This window comes from Microcaecilia unicolor, chromosome 6 (assembly GCF_901765095.1).
Source record: "Microcaecilia unicolor chromosome 6, aMicUni1.1, whole genome shotgun sequence".
NCBI classification, from domain to species: Eukaryota; Metazoa; Chordata; class Amphibia; order Gymnophiona; family Siphonopidae; genus Microcaecilia; species Microcaecilia unicolor.
In genome coordinates this window covers 107,894,507-107,913,605 of record NC_044036.1, presented here as the reverse complement: position 1 = coordinate 107,913,605, position 19,099 = coordinate 107,894,507, and positions in this window count along the sequence as shown.

Sequence of the window (19,099 nt, the reverse complement as noted above, 5' to 3'; positions counted from 1 at the left end):
AGGGAAAGGCTGTAAGAGGATAGAACACATTCTGCTGTCATGGAGGTGGGTACGGCATTTGAGGCTGGCATAGAGGCTGGGAAAAAAGTTTGTAAAGTGTGGGGGGGGGGCTTTGGTGGGAGGGGGTTAGTGACCACTGGGGGAGTCAGGGGAGGTAATCCCTGATTCCCTCCAGTGGTCATCTGGTCAGTTGGGGTACTTTTTTGGGACTTGGACCTGAAAAAAAGGGTCCAAATAAAGCGGACCAAATTCTCATCAAAAACGCTCTTCTTATTTCAATTATCAGCTAAAGATGCCCATCTCTCCTCGGCCGATAACCACGCCCCAGTCCCGCCTTCGCCACACCTCCGACACGCCCCAGTGATCTTTGTTCGTCTCCGTGACGGACTGCAGTTGAGGACGCCAAAAATTAGGTTTCGATTATACCAATTTGGGCGCCCACGGGAAACGGACGCCCATCTCCCGATTTGGGTGAGGTTACAATTGGTTAACACCATCTCCTTAATCAAAAGTGCCAATTCGTGACTTGTCTTATTGTCTTTATAGCCCCTACTAAGGTGGTTAATAGCAAAATTGTTTGGATCTCATGTACAGATCTTGGTGACAGTGAATATCCATCATCTTTGAAGTCAGACTGAGGGTAGGGTTAGTCATTCTGCCTCTTTCTCTTTTGAATTTCATAGTGTAGAAATCAAGGCTGACAGTATTTTTGCTGCTTTCCAGATAAAGAATTTTTTCTGCCCAAGGCTATCCATTCCATTTGGAGTCAATATAAACTTAATTTAAAAACTCAGAGGGTGGATGATATAATTCTGCCTATAAGCTCTGTCCAAAAAAAGCAAAATATGTGATTTGGAAGAAAATGATGGAAACATTTGAAAAGTGATTTAAAATTTATACATAGTGTAGAATTAATTTCAGAATTCAATATGATATATGATCAAATTTAAACAGCATATCAGGAGAACATTACATACTCAAACTTTTCAATTTCTTATTTAAATTAGTGAAAAAAAATACTTCCCACTTTGTTTTGCCATGCATTGGCAAGACAGTTTCTTAAAGTCACTAAGATCTTTTTAATGGCAAATACATGAGAAAGGCTTTTAAAAGTGCAGAGATTTTCATGAAACTAATGTTTAACAAGGTGTTATATGTGTTAACATTCATTTTTTAATAAACCCAGTGACTACTTATGCAGTCAGACTGAACAACAGTTAAATACATTTTGGACTCTTCTGCATACCCTGAAGGCTATATATATCCTAAATTGCAATTTGGAGCAAACTATGCTATTGTTTTTCAATTTTCTGTTTCATAATAGTATAACTACTTGGGGAATTGCAGCAAGATATTAGAATTACAAAAAAACAACTCACTTGCCGTTGGGTTTAAATATTTATCCCACCATTTTGAAGCTGTAGTTTTCCAAATAATCCAACAAACACAATTCTAACAGTCTGAGAGTGCCAGACAAATACATTTAATTATAACTGAATGATAGATACTTGCATAGGAGTATTTGAGAATTATGTTTGTATGAAAGAATATGAGTGGAGGAGTGGCCTAGTGGTGGACTTTGGTCCTGGGGAACTGAGGAACTGAGTTTGATTCCCACTTCAGGCACAGGCAGCTCCTTGTGACTCTGGGCAAGTCACTTAACCCTCCATTGCCCCATGTATGCCGCATTGAGCCTTCCATGAGTGGGAAAGCACGGGGTACAAATATAACAATAAATAAATAAATAAATAAATAAATAAATAAATAAATAAATAAATAAATAGATAACAGATAGGCAAACCATGCAAAAACTACTGTAGGTAAGATGATCACACTCAAACTGACCTACATACTTTCCACATCTTCTCATATCCAACATGATTAACTCCCATGTCAACAGATATCATATACCCAGCAACACAATGAAAACAAAGCCCGTAATGAACACTATATAACTCTTCTTCTCTACGATGCTCCTAATGTTGTAACACAATTTATTTTGATAATCACATCACTTTGTATTTGTTATCATCACCGGAGGTGGCTAACGTCTCATGATACTATGTAAGCCACATTGAGCCTGCAAATAGGTGGGAAAATGTGGGGTACAAATGTAATAAATAAATAGATATCATATATATTTGTGAGTGACATTGCCGAAGGGTTAGAAGGTAAAGTTTGCCTATTTGCGGATGATACTAAGATCTGTAACAGAGTGGACATCCCGGAGGGAGTGGAAAACATGAAAAAGGATCTGAAGAAGCTAGAAGAATGGTCTAAGGTTTGGCAATTAAAATTCAATGCCAAGAAATGCAAAGTGATGCACTTAGGGAATAGAAATCCACGGGAGACGTATGTGTTAGGCGGCTAGAGTCTGATAGGTACGGATGGGGAGAGGGATCTTGGGGTGATAGTATCTGAGGATTTGAAGGCGATGAAACAGTGTGATAAAGCGGTGGCCGGAGCTAGATGATTGCTAGGCTGTATAGAGAGAGGTGTGACCAGCAGAAGAAAGGAAGTGTTGATGCCCCTGTATAAGTCATTGGTGAGGCCCCATCTGGAGTATTGTGTTCAGTTTTGGAGGCTGTATCTTGCTAAGGATGTAAAAAGAATCGAAGCAGTGCAAAGAAAAGCTACGAGAATGGTATGGGATTTGCATTACAAGACGTATGAGGAGAGACTTGCTGACCGGAACATGTATACCCTGGAGGAAAAGAGAAACAGGGGTGATATGATACAGATGTTCAAATATTTGAAAGATATTAATCAGCAAACAAACCTTTTCCGGAGATACGAAGGTGGTAGAACGAGAGGACATGAAATGAGATTGAAGGGGGGCAGACTCAAGAAAAATGTCAGGAAGTATTTTTTCAAGGAGAGAGTGGTGGATGCTTGGAATGCCCTCCCGCGGGAGATGGTGGAGATGAAGATGGTGACGGAATTCAAGCATGCGTGGGATAAACATAAAGGAATGCTGTTCAGAAGGAATGGATCCTCAGGAGCTTAGCCGAGATTGGATGACAGTGCCGGTAGTGGGAGGTGGGGCTGGTGGTTGGGAGGTGGGGATAGTGCCAGGCAGACTTATACGGTCTGTGCCAGAGCCAATGGTGGGAGGCGGGGATAGTGCTGGGCATACTTGTACGGTCTGTGCCCTGAAAAAGACAGGTACAAATCAAGGTAAGGTATACACAGAAAAGTGGCACATTTCTTGGGCAGACTGTATGGATCTTGCAGGTCTTTTTCTGCCGTCATCTACTATGTTACTATGACCAGCATCTGTTTGGCTATAAGGACAAATTTGGAGGCAATTTTATAACAGGTCACCTAGGTTAAGAGGGTAAGAAGGCACCTATTTTTAGCACATTTTATAAAAACAACTGAAGCAGTCCTTGCTAAGGTCTCCAATGACCTGTTCCTGGCCAGATCCAAAGGTCTCTATTCTATCCTCATCCTTCTCAATCTATCTGCTGCTTTTGACACTGTTGATCACCGCCTACTCCTTGATATGCTATCCTCATTTGGATTTCAGGGCTCTGTTTTTTCCTGGTTTTCTTCTTATCTCTCCCATCATACTTTTAGTGTATACTCTGGTGGATTCTCTTCTACTTCTATCTCACTATCAGTTGGTATACCTTAGGGCTCTGTCTTGGGACCTCTTCTTTTTTCCATCTATACTTCTTCCCTTGGTGCTCTGATCTCATCCCATGGTTTTCAGTATCACCTTTATGCTGATGATTCCTAGATCTACCTCTCCACACCAGAAATTTCAAGAGGAATCCAGGCCCAAGTTTCATCCTGCCTGTCTGACATTGCTGCCTGGATGTATCACCACCATCTGAAACTAAACATGGCCAAGATTGAGATTCTTATCTTTTCCCCTATGACCACCTCTCCTCTTCCCCCATTCTCTATCTCTGTGGACAAGCTCATAATCTTGGAGTCATCTTTGAATCCTCTCTCTCTTTCTCTGCACATATCCAACAGACTGCTAAAACCTGTCATTTCTCTCTCTGTAACATCACCAAAATTCATCCTTTCATTTCTGAGCACACTACCAAAGACCTTATCCACACTCTTATCACCTCTCGCTTAGACTACTGTAACTTGCTTCTCACAGGTCTCCCACTAAGCCATCTATCTCCCCTTTAATCTGTTCAAAGCTCCGCTACACAATTTATATTATGGCACTGTCACTATGCTCATATTAGCCCTCTCCTCAAGTCACTTCATTGGCTCACTATTCATTTCCGCATACAGTTCAAACTCCTGTTATTGACTTACAAGTGAGTTCACTCTGTAGCTCCTCAGTACCTTTCCACTCTTATCTCTCCCTACACTCCTCCCCGGGAACTCTATTCATTGGGTAAATCTCTCTTATCTGTACCCTTCTCTTCCACTGCAAATTCCAGACTCCGTTCCTTTTATCTTGCTGCACCATACGCCTGGAATAGACTTCACAAATCAGTACATCAAGTTCCAGCTCTGGCCATCTTCAAATCTAGGCTAAAAGCCCACCTTTTTGAGGCTGCTTTTAACTCCTATTTAGTTGTTCATTACCCATGTCTGTTTTATCATTCACACCTTAAGTAATTCCCTTATCCTTTATTTGTTCTGTTTGTCTGTCTTGATTAGATTGTAAGCTCTGTCAGGCAGGGACTGTCTCTTATATGTTCAGTGTACAGTGCTGCTAGGAGCAAAAAGACAGAAATTGTGGCTAGATTGAAGCCATGGACATTTACACTATCTCAACAGCTGGTGCAAATGTACACATGTACAATGTTTGTACAACTGTCTCATTACCTCTCGCCTTGACTACTACAACCTACTCCTTACTGGCCTCCCACTTAGCCATCTATCCCCCCTTCAATCTGTTCAGAACTCTGCTGCACGTCTTATATTCCGCCTGAACCGATATACTCATATCACCCCTCTTCTCAGGTCACTTCACTGGCTTCCAATCAGATACCGCATACAGTTCAAGCTTCTCCTTCTTACCTACAAATGCACTCAGTCTGCAGCCCCTCATTACCTCTCTACCCTCATTTCCCCTTACGTTCCTGCCCGTAACCTCCGCTCACAGGACAAATCCCTCCTCTCAGTACCCTTCTCCACCACCGCCAACTCCAGGCTCCGCTCATTCTGCCTCGCCTCACCCTATGCTTGGAATAAACTTCCTGAGCCCTTACGCCAAGCCCCCTCCCTACCCATCTTCAAATCCTTGCTCAAAGCCCACCTCTTCAATGTTGCTTTCGGCACCTAACCTTTATACCTTTCAGAAAATCTAGACTGCCCCTATTTGATTGACTGTACATTTGTCCTTTAGATTGTAAGCTCCTTTGAGCAGGGACTGTCCTTCTATGTTAAATTGTATAGCGCTGCGTAACCCTAGTAGCGCTTTAGAAATGTCAAGTAGTAGTAGTAGTAGTACCCCATGGGGCAATTTTTGAAAAGTTCTTTTAAATGTGTAAAACCATGGTTTAGTACTAAAAGAGATATAACCCACCCCTCCATATATACATCTACTTCAGTGGCACTTGTTTTGCTATTGTTACTCCTGTGACTTTGCTGCCATGCCAGTTCAGAGTTATAAGAGTTAGAGAATGAGAAAAAGAAAAAGAGGAAGGAGGCAAAGCTAAGATGATCACAGCATGACAGCTTAAAGAGTCAAAAAAAAAGAAAGAAAAAAAGCTAAGACCAGCCCTAGATGGCAGAGCTTTTTTTTTTTTTTTTGGGGGGGGGGGGGGGGGGGGAGAGGATTGACACAGTTCCAATGTGCGTGAAAGAGTTCCTCCTGCATCTGCCACCCACTATTTCCTCCTGTGCCTGCCCCAAATTAAAGCAGTCAGCATTGCATAGGTCCTATAAGAATAGGCCCACTCTGAAATGCCACTGTGTTCTGCCCCCCCCCCCCCCCCCCACCCCAGGCAGACTTTATATTGGAAGGGGGCAGAATATGGCAATGCTTCCAGTCAGGGCTAGTGCAACACTCAGTATTCTTTAAATTGGTACCTGCAAATGGGGAAGGTATGGGGGTCAGCAGCAGCCCAGAACGGGTTGAGGTAGAGAAGAGGAAATGAGATGTTGGGCAACTGGGTAAGGTGGGGTAATTAGAGATGAAAAGGAGATGCTGACAACCTGAGGGGAGTAGGAAGGGAGACGGGGAGATTCTGGCAACCTAGAGGGTAGAGGGGGAAAGAGGAGGTGATGGCCATCTTAGGGTGTGGGATACAGATGGAAAGGGAAGATGCTGGCAACCAGAGGGCATAGTGAAAGAAGGACAGATGCAGAACTATGGGGGCAGGGTTTAGGACCTTGAGCAGCCCCTGGGGAGGGGGCACACAGTTGTAGGTTCACATAGGGCATTTAATACCCTTGAGCTGGCCCTGATGACAGCACTCCCTTTCCGGCTGGCAATTGGTCAGTTGTGTTGTCTATTCTGCCTATGGGCCTAAATAAGTCTGTCCTTTAGAAGAGATGAGATATATAGAAATAATACTCTGAGGCTATAACTTCATTTTTCACTAAAAAAAAAAAAAAAGCCTCAAAGTGGATAAACTCAGGAGTAACATAAGTAAATATTTTTTTACATAAAGGTTAACAAATCTAAGTAATATCCTGCCAGGAGAGATAATGTTTTAAAAAAGTAACAGCATCTTAGAAGAGATGGGATGAGTGCAGAGGAACTGTAATATTTGGATTTGGATTATAGATTTAAATATTAGCCTTTCTAAATCCAAGCTCAAGGTGAGAAACATTCAAGTACGGTAGGTATTTTCCTTTTAATGGCCAGAAGTGAAGAAAAAAAATTATAAATCAATTGGTTTTAATTGCAATTGGAAGAAAACTTGGAAAAAAAGAGATTGGCCTAACTGGCCTCATTTGTTATCATGATCTCTAGGGACGTGTATTCATTTCAAATGACATAAGAACTATTAACACTATTTCTTATGTCTTTTTTGTCAGTTCCTTAACTTACTCCAAACAAGATGTCCAAATTGGGCTGTTGCTCGTGCTCCAACAGTGTTATGGTTCAAATGGTGCCAGCCTCAGATTGACCGGCACCATATGAAGTGTAGCACTGGCAGGGCATAAGTGACTGATGATCACTACCACCTTATTTAGATACTCAAGATGGAATAGGTGAGGAGGAAGTGGGAATCTGAAGAAACAAGTGGCCCAATGACAGAGGAGAGCCTTGACAAAATCCTAAGAGACCTTCAAACAACTACCTGCTCCCTCAACCCCTGCTCATCAAAGATAGTGCAGCAGGCAAGTAGGGGCCTCATAGAAAGTGCCACAAAAATTGTGAACTCCTCTCTTTCTAATGGGCAACAATAGCATTAAAAATGGCAGTGGTTCACCTTTTGATTAAGAAAAACAACCTTGACCAGGACAAACTTGAAAGCTACCAGCCTGTATCCAATATCCCATTTCTAGGGAAACTTATAGAACAGTCTGTGTTCAACTCAGTGATTGGCTAGAACAGAGAAACTGGTTAGATCCATGTCAATCTGGATTCAGATCCGGTTATGGAACAGAAACAGTCCTCATATCCCTACTACAGAAACTGAGACAGGGGATTTGTCTCGGTGTTAGTACTGCTAGATTTCTCAGCAGCTTTTGACACTGTGGATCATGATATTATGTTAGCATGACTAATAGAAACAGGTATCAATGGAACAGTACTTGCTTGGTTCAGATCCTACTTATCAGACAGGCAACAATCCATAATGTTTGGCAGCAAATCATCGTACCATGGGCATTAACCTGTGGAGTACCACAAGGATCGATACTGTCACCTATTCTGTTCAATATCTACCTCAAACTACTAGCTGAGCTGATTCAGTCAATGGACACTCAGTTCTACAGATACACGGATGATGTGCAGCTACTTGTACTCATTGAACCTGACTTACCTACAGCCCTGAATAAACTGAAGACCTGTCAAACATCAATTCAAGAATGGGCTAAACACATCAAACTTTGTCTGAATCCAAGAAAAACTGAGCTTCTCTGGGTCCCTAACAGAAGTGGATACATACCTGACATCAAAATCTCTTTTGGGAAGAATGAACTCCCCCCCCCCTCAAATCACAAGGAAGGAACCTTGGAATACAGTTAGATTCAACATTTACTCTAATTCCCCAAATCCAAGTAACCTTCAAGAGCTGCTTCTATTACTTGTGACAGCTACTCTGCCTCTCTCCTTACATCGAGAAGGTGAATCTTATCCCGGTTGTGCATGCAATGATAACATCAAGACAGGATTACTATAATACACTCTACAACTGACTACAAAGGGCCTACACCAGATCCAATTGACTCAGAATGCTGCAGCAAGACTAATAGAAGGCTGTAAGCGATGTGACCACATCACACCATTTTTGTAAAATCTTTACTGGCTACCAGTACCATATAGGGCTAAATTTAAAACTCTATATCTGATCTTCAAGGCCCTTAAAGGAAATGGCCCCAAGTACATGAAGAATAGAATGATTCTCTATGCACCTCCAAGGACACTAAGGTCCTCTCAAGGACTATCACTAAACACACCCTCTCCAAAAGACATTACATGATGTGATACCCGCAAGCGATCCTTCTCCGGAGTAGCATGAACACTCTGGAATGCACTCCCTGAAAGGCTCCACTTAACATAAGACTATCTCTACTTCAGGAAGCAGGTGAAAGCTTGATTCTTCAACCAGGCCTTTAATGGAAGAAGTAACTAACTTGTTAGTTGCACTCACACACACACAAGGAGTGACATGGGCTGTACATACTGCAGCAGGACATGTTTATCCACTCCTACCCTAGATGAGATAATATTTAACCATCTCTCTGACCTCATGTGCAGCTTTCTTTAAATTAATCATCTTATTTTCTAACTCCTCTTACTCTCTTACCTATCTATATGTCCATCTTGCTTATACCCTACACTGTCGATTAAAATGTTCTGCTACATATTGTGTTAACATTGTTACTATGCCATACTTTGTATTGTTATTTGAATATTTTACTGCTATAATTGTTGCTCATATTTGATTTATATTTACTGTATACCACCTTGAGTGAATTCCTTCAAAAAGGTGGTAAACAAATCCTAATAAATAAATAAATAAATAAATAAATAAAATAAAATCAGAGATTAAATGGGGACTGCAGATATAAACAGGATGGAGTTTGTCCAGAGGACAGCTACTAAAATTGCTCTGTAGTCTTCCTCATAAAAAGATCTTAGCATGTATACTTTGGAAAAAAGGTGGGAGAGCGGAGATATGATAGAGACCTTTAGATACCTCCATGGCATAAATGCACAACAGGTGAGTCTCTTTCAATTGAAAGGAAGCTCTGGAATGAGAGGGCATAGGATGAAGGTGAAAGGGGACAAACTTGCTTTTCATGGAAAGAGTGGTGAATTTGGGGAACAGCCTCCCAGTGGAGGTGGTGGAGATAAAAACTCTATCTGAATTCAAGAAAGCTTTGGACAAGTATGTAGGATCTCTAAAGGGAAAAAGAAGGAATAGTAGATGGTATGGATGGGCAGGCTGGATAAACAATATCATCTTTATCTGCCTTCATTTTTCTCTTGTTTCTAGTTGTACTTTGTCTCTTCTGGTATTTGGTTGCAATAGCTTAACTTTCGGGGTATGCAATGGTGCAAGATGCTGACTTTACTTTTGGAAGCCTAGCACTTTATTTATTCCTTTTAGGAGAATGAATTTGTTGAATTAAACATGTGGACCTTATTAGACAGATGAAGCAATACTTGTTATTGATTTGACGTTATTTCTCTTATGCTCTAATTACATGGTCTTAAATTATTCCCTGGTGAGTTTGGCATGATGCATTTTGCCATAAAACCATAACGAGATTGCAGAGACATGTGAATGCTGAAGTCTTCAAGTTTGTAGTATTATTGCAGTGGATGTTTCTTCCCCATGATCTCTTGATAGCGGAGACTGTTCAAGACATATATTTGAGCACTATTCAGGATTTGTTGGAAGGCAGTGGCAAAACTCTGAGGGCCGCAGCTCCATTGCCGGCATATGTGGTAACAACAGATAGCGTATCTGGATTTTAAAAATACTTGACAAGTTCTTGGAGGAAGATTTCATAGTCTATAATGGAGCTAGAGATAGAGAAGTCACTGCTTGCCCTGGGATTGGTACATTGGAATGTTGCTATTATTTGGGTTTCTGCCAGGTACTTGTAACCTGGATTGGCCATTGTTTGAAGCAGGATACTGGGCTAGATGGACCATTGGTCTGACCCAGAATGGATATTTTTATGTTCTTATGTTCATAAGAGCTGGGTGACAGGGACATGCACATGGCAAAACTTTACTGGTGATGGTGTTAAATGGAAGGCTTTACATCTCTTATTAAATTTATCCCCCTCCCTCTACAATTGATGCCATAGAGCCTTGTGTCACCACAGGTTGTAGGGATGGGAGAAATAAAACACTGTTTTAAGTACTTGTATGACTAGGATGACACCATCTGTTTGTGTGTCTATGATAAGCCGATCATGGGTATTAATATTAATACCCTAGCTTTTCTTTTTGCTTGATTCTAAATTAAATATAAATCTATGCAAAAAAGAGTTATGTTTTTTATTGTCTTCAAATATTTAATAAATAACCATTTTCTTCTTCAGCAGCATATCTTCAAATTTCTTTTCTTTTGAGATTATTTCTAGTATAATACTTTCCAGAGCATGACTATACTGTAGTATCCCTCAACAATCAATTAAGCCTGAAACAAACTCTTATTTGAAGGTAATGACTTCAATTCTTTGCTCAGATCCAATGAGTGGGCAAAAGCCTCTAAACTATTTTATAGGATGAAGGTATATGAAAAGCATTGGAAACAGTAATATTAAACTATTTTTAACTGAAATATTATGCTAAAAGGCTGTAACTATTTAAATATCTATCCACAGTTCACAAATCAGTTGATATGGTAGGATATGAAATGCGAATGCATATTTTTTTTTTAGTTTACTATAACTCATTCTCTATTCTGACTTCACTACCGTGTGTTCATATTTAAATTTCTTTGAATTATACTTAAAAGCTGCAGCCGTGTAAGGGGCCTTTTTACTAAGCTGCAGGTAAAGAGGGCCCTGCGCTAGCGGCAGGGACTGTTTTTGCTGCATGGCCCTTTTTACTGCAGCGGGTAAAAAAGCTGAAAAATGGCATTTTACTTACTCCAGGGGCATGTGGGGGGAGCACTTAATGCCACCCATTGAGGTGGCGTTAAGGGTTCCCGCACTAACCCAGCAATAACTGGGTAGCATGTGGCACTGTCTGATTATCACCGTGTTAGCGCGTGCAGATATATTTTTTGAATATTTCCGCTAGCACTGGAAATGGCATGTGCTGGGGCTGGAACTACTGCTGGTGCCCGCGTTAGGCCAGCACTATCTCCAGATTAACGTGCTGTAAGCCAGCATTGGACTTACCGCTGCTTTGTAAAAGGGCCTATAAGATTCTTCCTGTTTGGTTCTGTAATCTGTACTCTGATAGGAGGTTAGCTCCCTGCATGTGTACTTTTCCCTCCAGTCACAGGAGTGCCAACTATTTGTGTACTCTGATAGGTTAGCTTTCTACAGCTGCCCCATTCCATTCAATCAAGAACTACTGTCAGAGACTGATTTATTTATTTATTGCATTTGTACCCCACATTGTTCCACCTATTTGCAGGCTCAATGTGGCTTACATAGTACCTGGGGCGTTTGCCCAGTCGGTGGATAACAAATACAAAGTTGTATAGTGATCGTATGAGGTATAAGTGGAGATATACGTGGCTCTGTGACATCACTATGCCTGTAGTAACGTATTACTACTACTACTATTATTGCTAATCATTTCTCTAGCGCTACTAGATGTACACAGCGCTGTACACATTATCCCTCTGATTCTATAATATCGTGATCAAAATTGTGTGTGTAGATCTGGTCATATTCTGGATTTGTACATGCAGTTTAATTACTTAATAAGCCAATCAGCACCAATAATTGCCACTTAAGCAATTATTGACACTAATTGACATTAATTAGAATTTATACACACAACTTGCTAGGCTTAATCTGTAAAGTGGTGCACATAAATTCTAATGCACACTGCCAAAAAGGGGGCATGGCATGGGTGTGGAATGGGTGGGCTGTGGGCATTCTAAAAATATATGCACAGGATTATAGGATATCCCAGCTCCACGCCTAACTTAAGCACCGGTATTTACACCAACTTTTACTTGACGTAAATGGATGCACCTAGAGTTAAGTGCAAGCATGGACACTAGGCTTATTCTATAAACCAGGTACTACTACTACGACTTATCATTTCTATAGCGCTACTAGACGACTTAGGCATATTCTATAAATTGTGCTTAAATCTAGGCACAGTTTATAGAATACTCTTAGGTGGAAATATTTTTGGCACAGATTTTTCAGGCACCATATATAGAATCTAGTCTAATATGTCAAAAATGTGATCATATCTGAGTTTATTTTAAAACATTGAGATGGTTACCAATTGCATTTCAGATGAAGTTTACACTCCTATTGTAACTTCATTCTGCACTGTACCATGATTCTCCTGTTTATTTGAAGAATGCTATTCAGCGATATGTATCGTCATGAAAGTTACGCTCAGTGGTTACTGGAAACTTGGTTATACCTGCTTTGAATCGTTTTCGTCTGGATGTGACTAGAAAATTGACTTTTTCGATTACTGGGCTCTCCAAATGGAACAAATTACCATCTGGACTGAAACATGAGACTCGCTTACTGGCATTTAAATACCATTTGAAGGCACATTTGATGTGTTTAACCTTCCATGTCACTGTTGGACTTGTGCAATTTTATAGAAAACAAATCCTGGAAGTATGTTAAACACAATAATTTCTGGAATATCTATATCAATATCTATATCTATCTATCTATCTATCCATTTATATATATATATATTTGTTATATTTGTTATATTTGTACCCCACATTTTCCCACCTATTTGCAGGTTCAATGTGGCTTACATATTACTGTAAAGGTGTTCACCAAGTCCGGTTGAGAAACAAATACAAGGTTATGTTGTAATCTAATGAGATGGGAGGGAGTGAGGATTGTAAGTTGTCCAGTACGATCATTGGTATTGCTATGTTGCCTGGTGTGGGGGTTTACATTGGGTTGGTGGGGTACGCCTTTTTGAAAAGGTTGGTTTTTAGTGATTTCCTGAAGTTTAGGTGATCACAGATTGTTTTTACAGTTTTTGGGAGTGTGTTCCATAGTTGTGTGCTTATGACCTTAGGAAATTGGAAGACTGGGCATCCAAATAGCAGATGAAATTTAATGTGGACAAATGCGAGGTGATGCAGATTGGGAAGAATAACCCGAATTATAGGTACCTGATGCTAGGGTCCACCTTGGGGGCCTATCTATCTATCTATCTATCTATCTATCTATCTATCTATCTATCTATCTATCTATCTATCTATCTCAGTGTTTTCTTCAGGTAAGTACTGGGATAAATGAATAATAATTGGACTTTAATAGAGCAAGAAGGAAAAAAAATTGTTTACAAATAAAAAAAATGTTTAGTTAAGTACAGGAGGTATTTTCAGAATTGATGAAGAAGTAGGGTGGGTCATTAGCAGGGGCGTAACCAGACAGCCAATTTTGGGTGAGCCTTAGCCCAAAATGGATGGGCATATAATTCAGCCCCTCTGGACCCCCCCCCCCAACCCCGCTCTGCTCTGCCCCTACCCTCAAACACAAAATATTATATGCCTGAGCTGATGGAGATCCCCAAACTGCACCAGCTGATATTGCCTGCTTCTCGGGCAGCCAGTGCTCATCCAAACAGCAGCTGGCAGCACTTGACTTGAGCTGATGCCACTGCCAGTAGTCTGTACATGCTCAGTATTTCTGCCTGGTGAAAACTGAGCATATGCAGAGGGGCCGGTGTGTGGTGCCAGTTGCCGTTTGGAAGAGCATTGGGTTTGAGGATTCCCACCAACCACAGCAAGAGATCCACAATTTGGGTGGGCTGAGTACAAATTGGGTGGGCCACAGCTCACCCAGGAGGCCAACCTGTATCTACGCCAGTGGCTTACCGAGGGTGGGGCGGTGGGGGCAGTCTGCCCTGGGTGCACGCCACTGGAGGGGTGCAGAAAGCAGCCGTGCGGCTGTCGGCTACGCTGGTTCCCTGCTCCCTCTGCCCCGGAACAGGTTACTTCCTGTTCTGGAGCAGAGGGAGCAGGGAACTAACGGAACCGACAGCTGCGCAGCTGCTCCCAGCAGGTAAGAATGCACCCGGGGGGGGGGTGTTGATGTGCTGGGAGGGGATCGATGCACTGGTGGGGTGCACAGCAGCGATACGCCCCAGGTGGCAGCCGACCAAGGATCGCCACTGATCTACGCCACTGGTCATTAGTCCAAGTTTTATGCCAGATGTGACCTAAGCCACTGAAATCCTTTTTCCTCCTTGTATTTGTTACTTAGCAAATCAGAAGTTATCTGCTTCTGCAAGGCAATTTTATAGACACAAAGGTGCCTAATGGCCTTATAAAAAATGAATCCAAACTAGGATGAAACCCTTAATGGAATTACCATCCATATGACCAAATGTAGGACCGTATTCACTCAGCTGTATCATGATATTAGCATACAGCATTTGTCAATTAACATACACTAATAAATAAAAGCAAAAATTGAGGCAAAGGTATGAAATATGGAGAAGAAAGAATAATGACGGCACAGTGGAAAAATATAAGGGATAATTCTGCAAAGTTTGTTAGTATTGTAAATAATTTTAATTTTTTTTAAATCTTTTTTTTCCTCTTTCTCTGTTTCCCACCATCCTGTTGATATTCCCCCAGATTCTATATATGGTGCCCAAATTTGGGCATGCTGCTGAGATGTGTGCACAAATTAATTGGTTAATGAGCTTTTAACCATCTGTAATTGGTTGCCAGCAACCAATTATTGATGTTAATTAGGACTCATTCACATCTGGTGGCATGCTATTCTATAAGGCAGGGCACCTATCTTTCATAGCATGTATTCCAAAAGGGGGCATGGCCAAGGGAGGGGGCATGGTCGTGAAAGGGAAGTTCCGAAATTGCGTGTGTAGTTATAGAAAACTGGGTAAGCACACCTAACTTGAATGCCACCATTTACAGAGGTTTCAGCAAGCAAAGGTCTAGTGCCCAAAGTTAGACATACAATCAGCACTGCACACTATTCTATCCTATGATTTTTATTGTAAGCCACTTTGATTATTCCTGAAAGGCTGTATATCAGATGCCAATTAAACTAAACTAGCATGCATTATTTTCCAATAGTACATCTTAGCATGGGATTTTTAACATCATATACATTAATGAGTTTTGAAGCACGCATAGGAGATCATTATTATCCAAAATAAATATATAAGTACATATAAGTACATAAGTAATGCCACACTGGGAAAAGACCAAGGGTCCATCGAGCCTAGCATCCTGTCCACGACAGCGGCCAATCCAGGCCAAGGGCACCTGGCAAGCTTCCCAAACGTACAAACATTTTATACATGTTATTCCTGGAATTGTGGATTTTTCCCAAGTCCATTTAGTAGTGGTTTATGGACTTGTCCTTTAGGAAACCGTCTAACCCCTTTTTAAACTCTGCCAAGCTAACCGCTTTCACCACATTCTCCGGCAACAAATTTCAGAGTTTAATTAAGCGTTGGGTGAAGAAAAATTTTCTCCGATTTGTTTTACATTTACTACACTGTAGTTTCATCGCACGCCCCCTAGTCCTAGTATTTTTGGAAAGCGTGAACAAACACTTCACATCCACCTGTTCCACTCCACTCATTATTTTATATACCTCTATCATGTCTCCCCTCAGCCGTCTCTTCTCCAAGCTGAAAAGCCCTAGCCTCCTTAGTCTTTCTTCATAGGGAAGTCGTCCCATCCCCGCTATCATTTTAGTCGCCCTTCGCTGCACCTTTTCCAATTCTACTATATCTTTCTTGAGATGCGGCGACCAGAATTGAACACAATACAAAAGGTGTGGTCGCACCATGGAGCAATACAACGGCATTATAACATCCTCACACCTGTTTTCCATACCTTTCCTAATAATACCCAATAGTACCCAAAGCTTGTGTTAAATGTTTTCCTTCTCCTGGCAGGAAAAATAAGAAAAATGTTCCCACCTCTCCATCCTGTTCCTTTAAAAAGATCAGTCTGCCTCTCCCAGCACTCCCACACCCCCTGATCTATTTAAAAATAAAAATAGTGTGTATGCATACGGTTCTCACCCCAATCTCTAAAAAAATCATGGCACTCCTTCTAGCACCTCCTACCCTGATCCTTTTTCAGCAATGATGATAATCCTCTTGAGTAGTCCCCACCCCATTTTTTTAAATAAAGTTAGTGTTCCATGAACCCTGCTCCCTCCTCCCCAAATCTCCCCAATACATACTTAATCATCCCTAGTGGTTAGTGGAAGCAGAAGAGGTCCTATCACTTCTAACACATTTGACTGCCTCTTCTAAAATAGCAGCCTTAAGGGGTCCTTTTACTAAGGTGCACTTACAGATCCATTAGTGCACCTTAGTAAAAGGACCCCTATGGTATCTAACTGCAGTGCCATGGTACTGCAACTAGGAGTTAGGATGCCAAATAATAGAATATTAACAAAATAAATTAGTCTGAATAGCAACACCTTTGATTATCGTCCATATAGTTTTATGTAGTTACTTATATCACTTGTTTTGTTTTGCAATTTGCTTACCATTTCACATTTAGGGGGTCATTTACTAAAGATTAGCACATACTATCTGCCACTATATCTATTTTATTCCTGTAGGTTTTGCTGCAGGTAATATATGCTAATCTTTAGCAAAAGACCCCCTTAGAATGCAACAGTTTAAACCATTTTACATGATGTATCAAACTGTGTTAATTAATGATAAATAGAATATATAGCAATGCCATTGTAATATTTTACTATTGAATAAGAAACATTACATTTAAAGAATTTGCAGTTTGGGGTATTAAAAATGGAGAGTAGCTATTAGTACATTTAAATGAAGAACTGGTGCAGGTTTCCATGGTAGCAGCAAGTTCCCCATAGATAAAAGAAGGTATTTTAAGACACATGGCTTATTCTCTTTTCAATAGGAAGATGCTCTAGTTTCTTAGAATAAGATGCTATAGCTTACTGGTTCTAGCCTGTTCTGGAAACACACCATAACAAAGAAACAAAGGACAATCAATACACGGATATCCTTAAAAATGATAAAATAGAGTTCAAAATGTATTTAATGTAATTAATTAGAAAAATAGTACAAAGATAAAACAAAAATGCATAACCCTTAGATAATTTTTTCTGTAGGACCTGATGTTTAGAGGGGTTTGTGAGGGGTGAAATGTGATCACATTTTTGACTTTCAAAACCACCTCATCTGAGATAAAGTTTGACTTGTATGTGCTCTTGTATGTGCATGTTTACAAATTTCACTCTATGGAATTATAAATGGTGGATCTTATAAAGCTTGTGCAGCAAAATCACCAAGTGTATGTCTCTATGCTGCCACTAAGGATTTGTATTCTCAGAAAACCATGACTGTAATATTATATTGTGTTATAAGTTATTCAGGAAGAACTAGGTAGGAAGAAAGAGAAGAGTGGTTTGGTATGATGAATATAATATTAAAGCAAAAAAACAGCTTATGAGGTAAGGAGGAGGCAATATGGATTAATCTGAAAAGAGGGAACAGAACGTCTGTTTACAGTGGTGTGATTTCTGTTCTTTGTTCACAGTGAAGGGCCAGATGTAGGACCACAGAAAATAAACATATAGAAATGGGAATGAGGCTATGTTATGAGGAGTTAGCTAATGTAAAAGTAGACAAAGCGACAGGGGCATATGGAATACATCAAAGATTATTGAAAAGAAGTTCTGGCAGCTTCACAGTTTGACCTTTTCAATGATTCTCTAGAGCAGTGGTTCCAAAACCTGGTCCTAGAGGCACCCCAGCCAGTCAGGTTTTTAGGATACCCACAATAAATATTCATGAAACAGATTTGCATGCTCTACCTCCACGTCATGCAAACCTCTCTCAAGAATATTCATTGTGGATATCTTTACAACCTGAATAGGCTGGGGTGCTTCCATCGGGAGATGGGAGTCCTTCTCTCAGGGTCGCCCAAATCAGCATAATCAAAAGCTGATTTGGGGTACCCTCAATTGCTTTCCATCACGGGGATGACCAAAGTTCATGGGGGGGTGTCGGCAGCATAGCAAAGGCGGGAATGGGGAGTGCTTAAGAGATGGGCGTCCTCGGCCGATAATGGAAAAAAGAAGGGCATCTCTGACAAGCACTTGGCCGACTTTACTTGGTCCATTTTTTCTTGCAACCAAGCCTCAAAAATGGTGCCCAAACTGACCAGATGACCACCAGAGGGAATCGAGGATGACCTCCCCTGACTCCCCCAGTGGTAACTAACCCCCTCCCACCCTGAAAAAAACAACTTTAAAAACATTTTTGCCAGCCTCAAATATCATACTCAGGTCCATCGCAGCAGTATGCAGGTCCCTGGGGGGGGGGGGGGGGGGGTCTGTGGAGGCATAGCAAAGGCGTGGACATCCTTCTTTCAAACATTTTTGATGTCCTGAACTGCCCCCCCCCCCCCCCACAACAGGGATGGCCAAATTTCAAGGTAGTGGAGTGAAGTGGAATGGAGTGGCCTACTGGTTAGAGCACTGGTCTTGCAATTCATAGGTGGCTGGTTCAAATCCCACTACTACTACTTGTGATCCAAAATCCAAATAAATAAATAAAGGGGGTGTGGGAGACATAGCAAAAGCATGGATGTCCTTCTCACAGAAACATACACATTTTGGATGTCCTCAACTGCCTGTCGCAGGGATGGAGGCATAGCGAAGGTGCCTAACGCTTGGACATCCTTTACCTATACTAAAAAAAAAAAAATCATCCCTGACGAACACTTGGATGTGTTCACCTCGACTTGTATTTTTTTAATGTTGTAGATGACTATTATACACGCAGCTTGTCTGCGTATATGAAACCGTCTTTAGCATGTGCAGA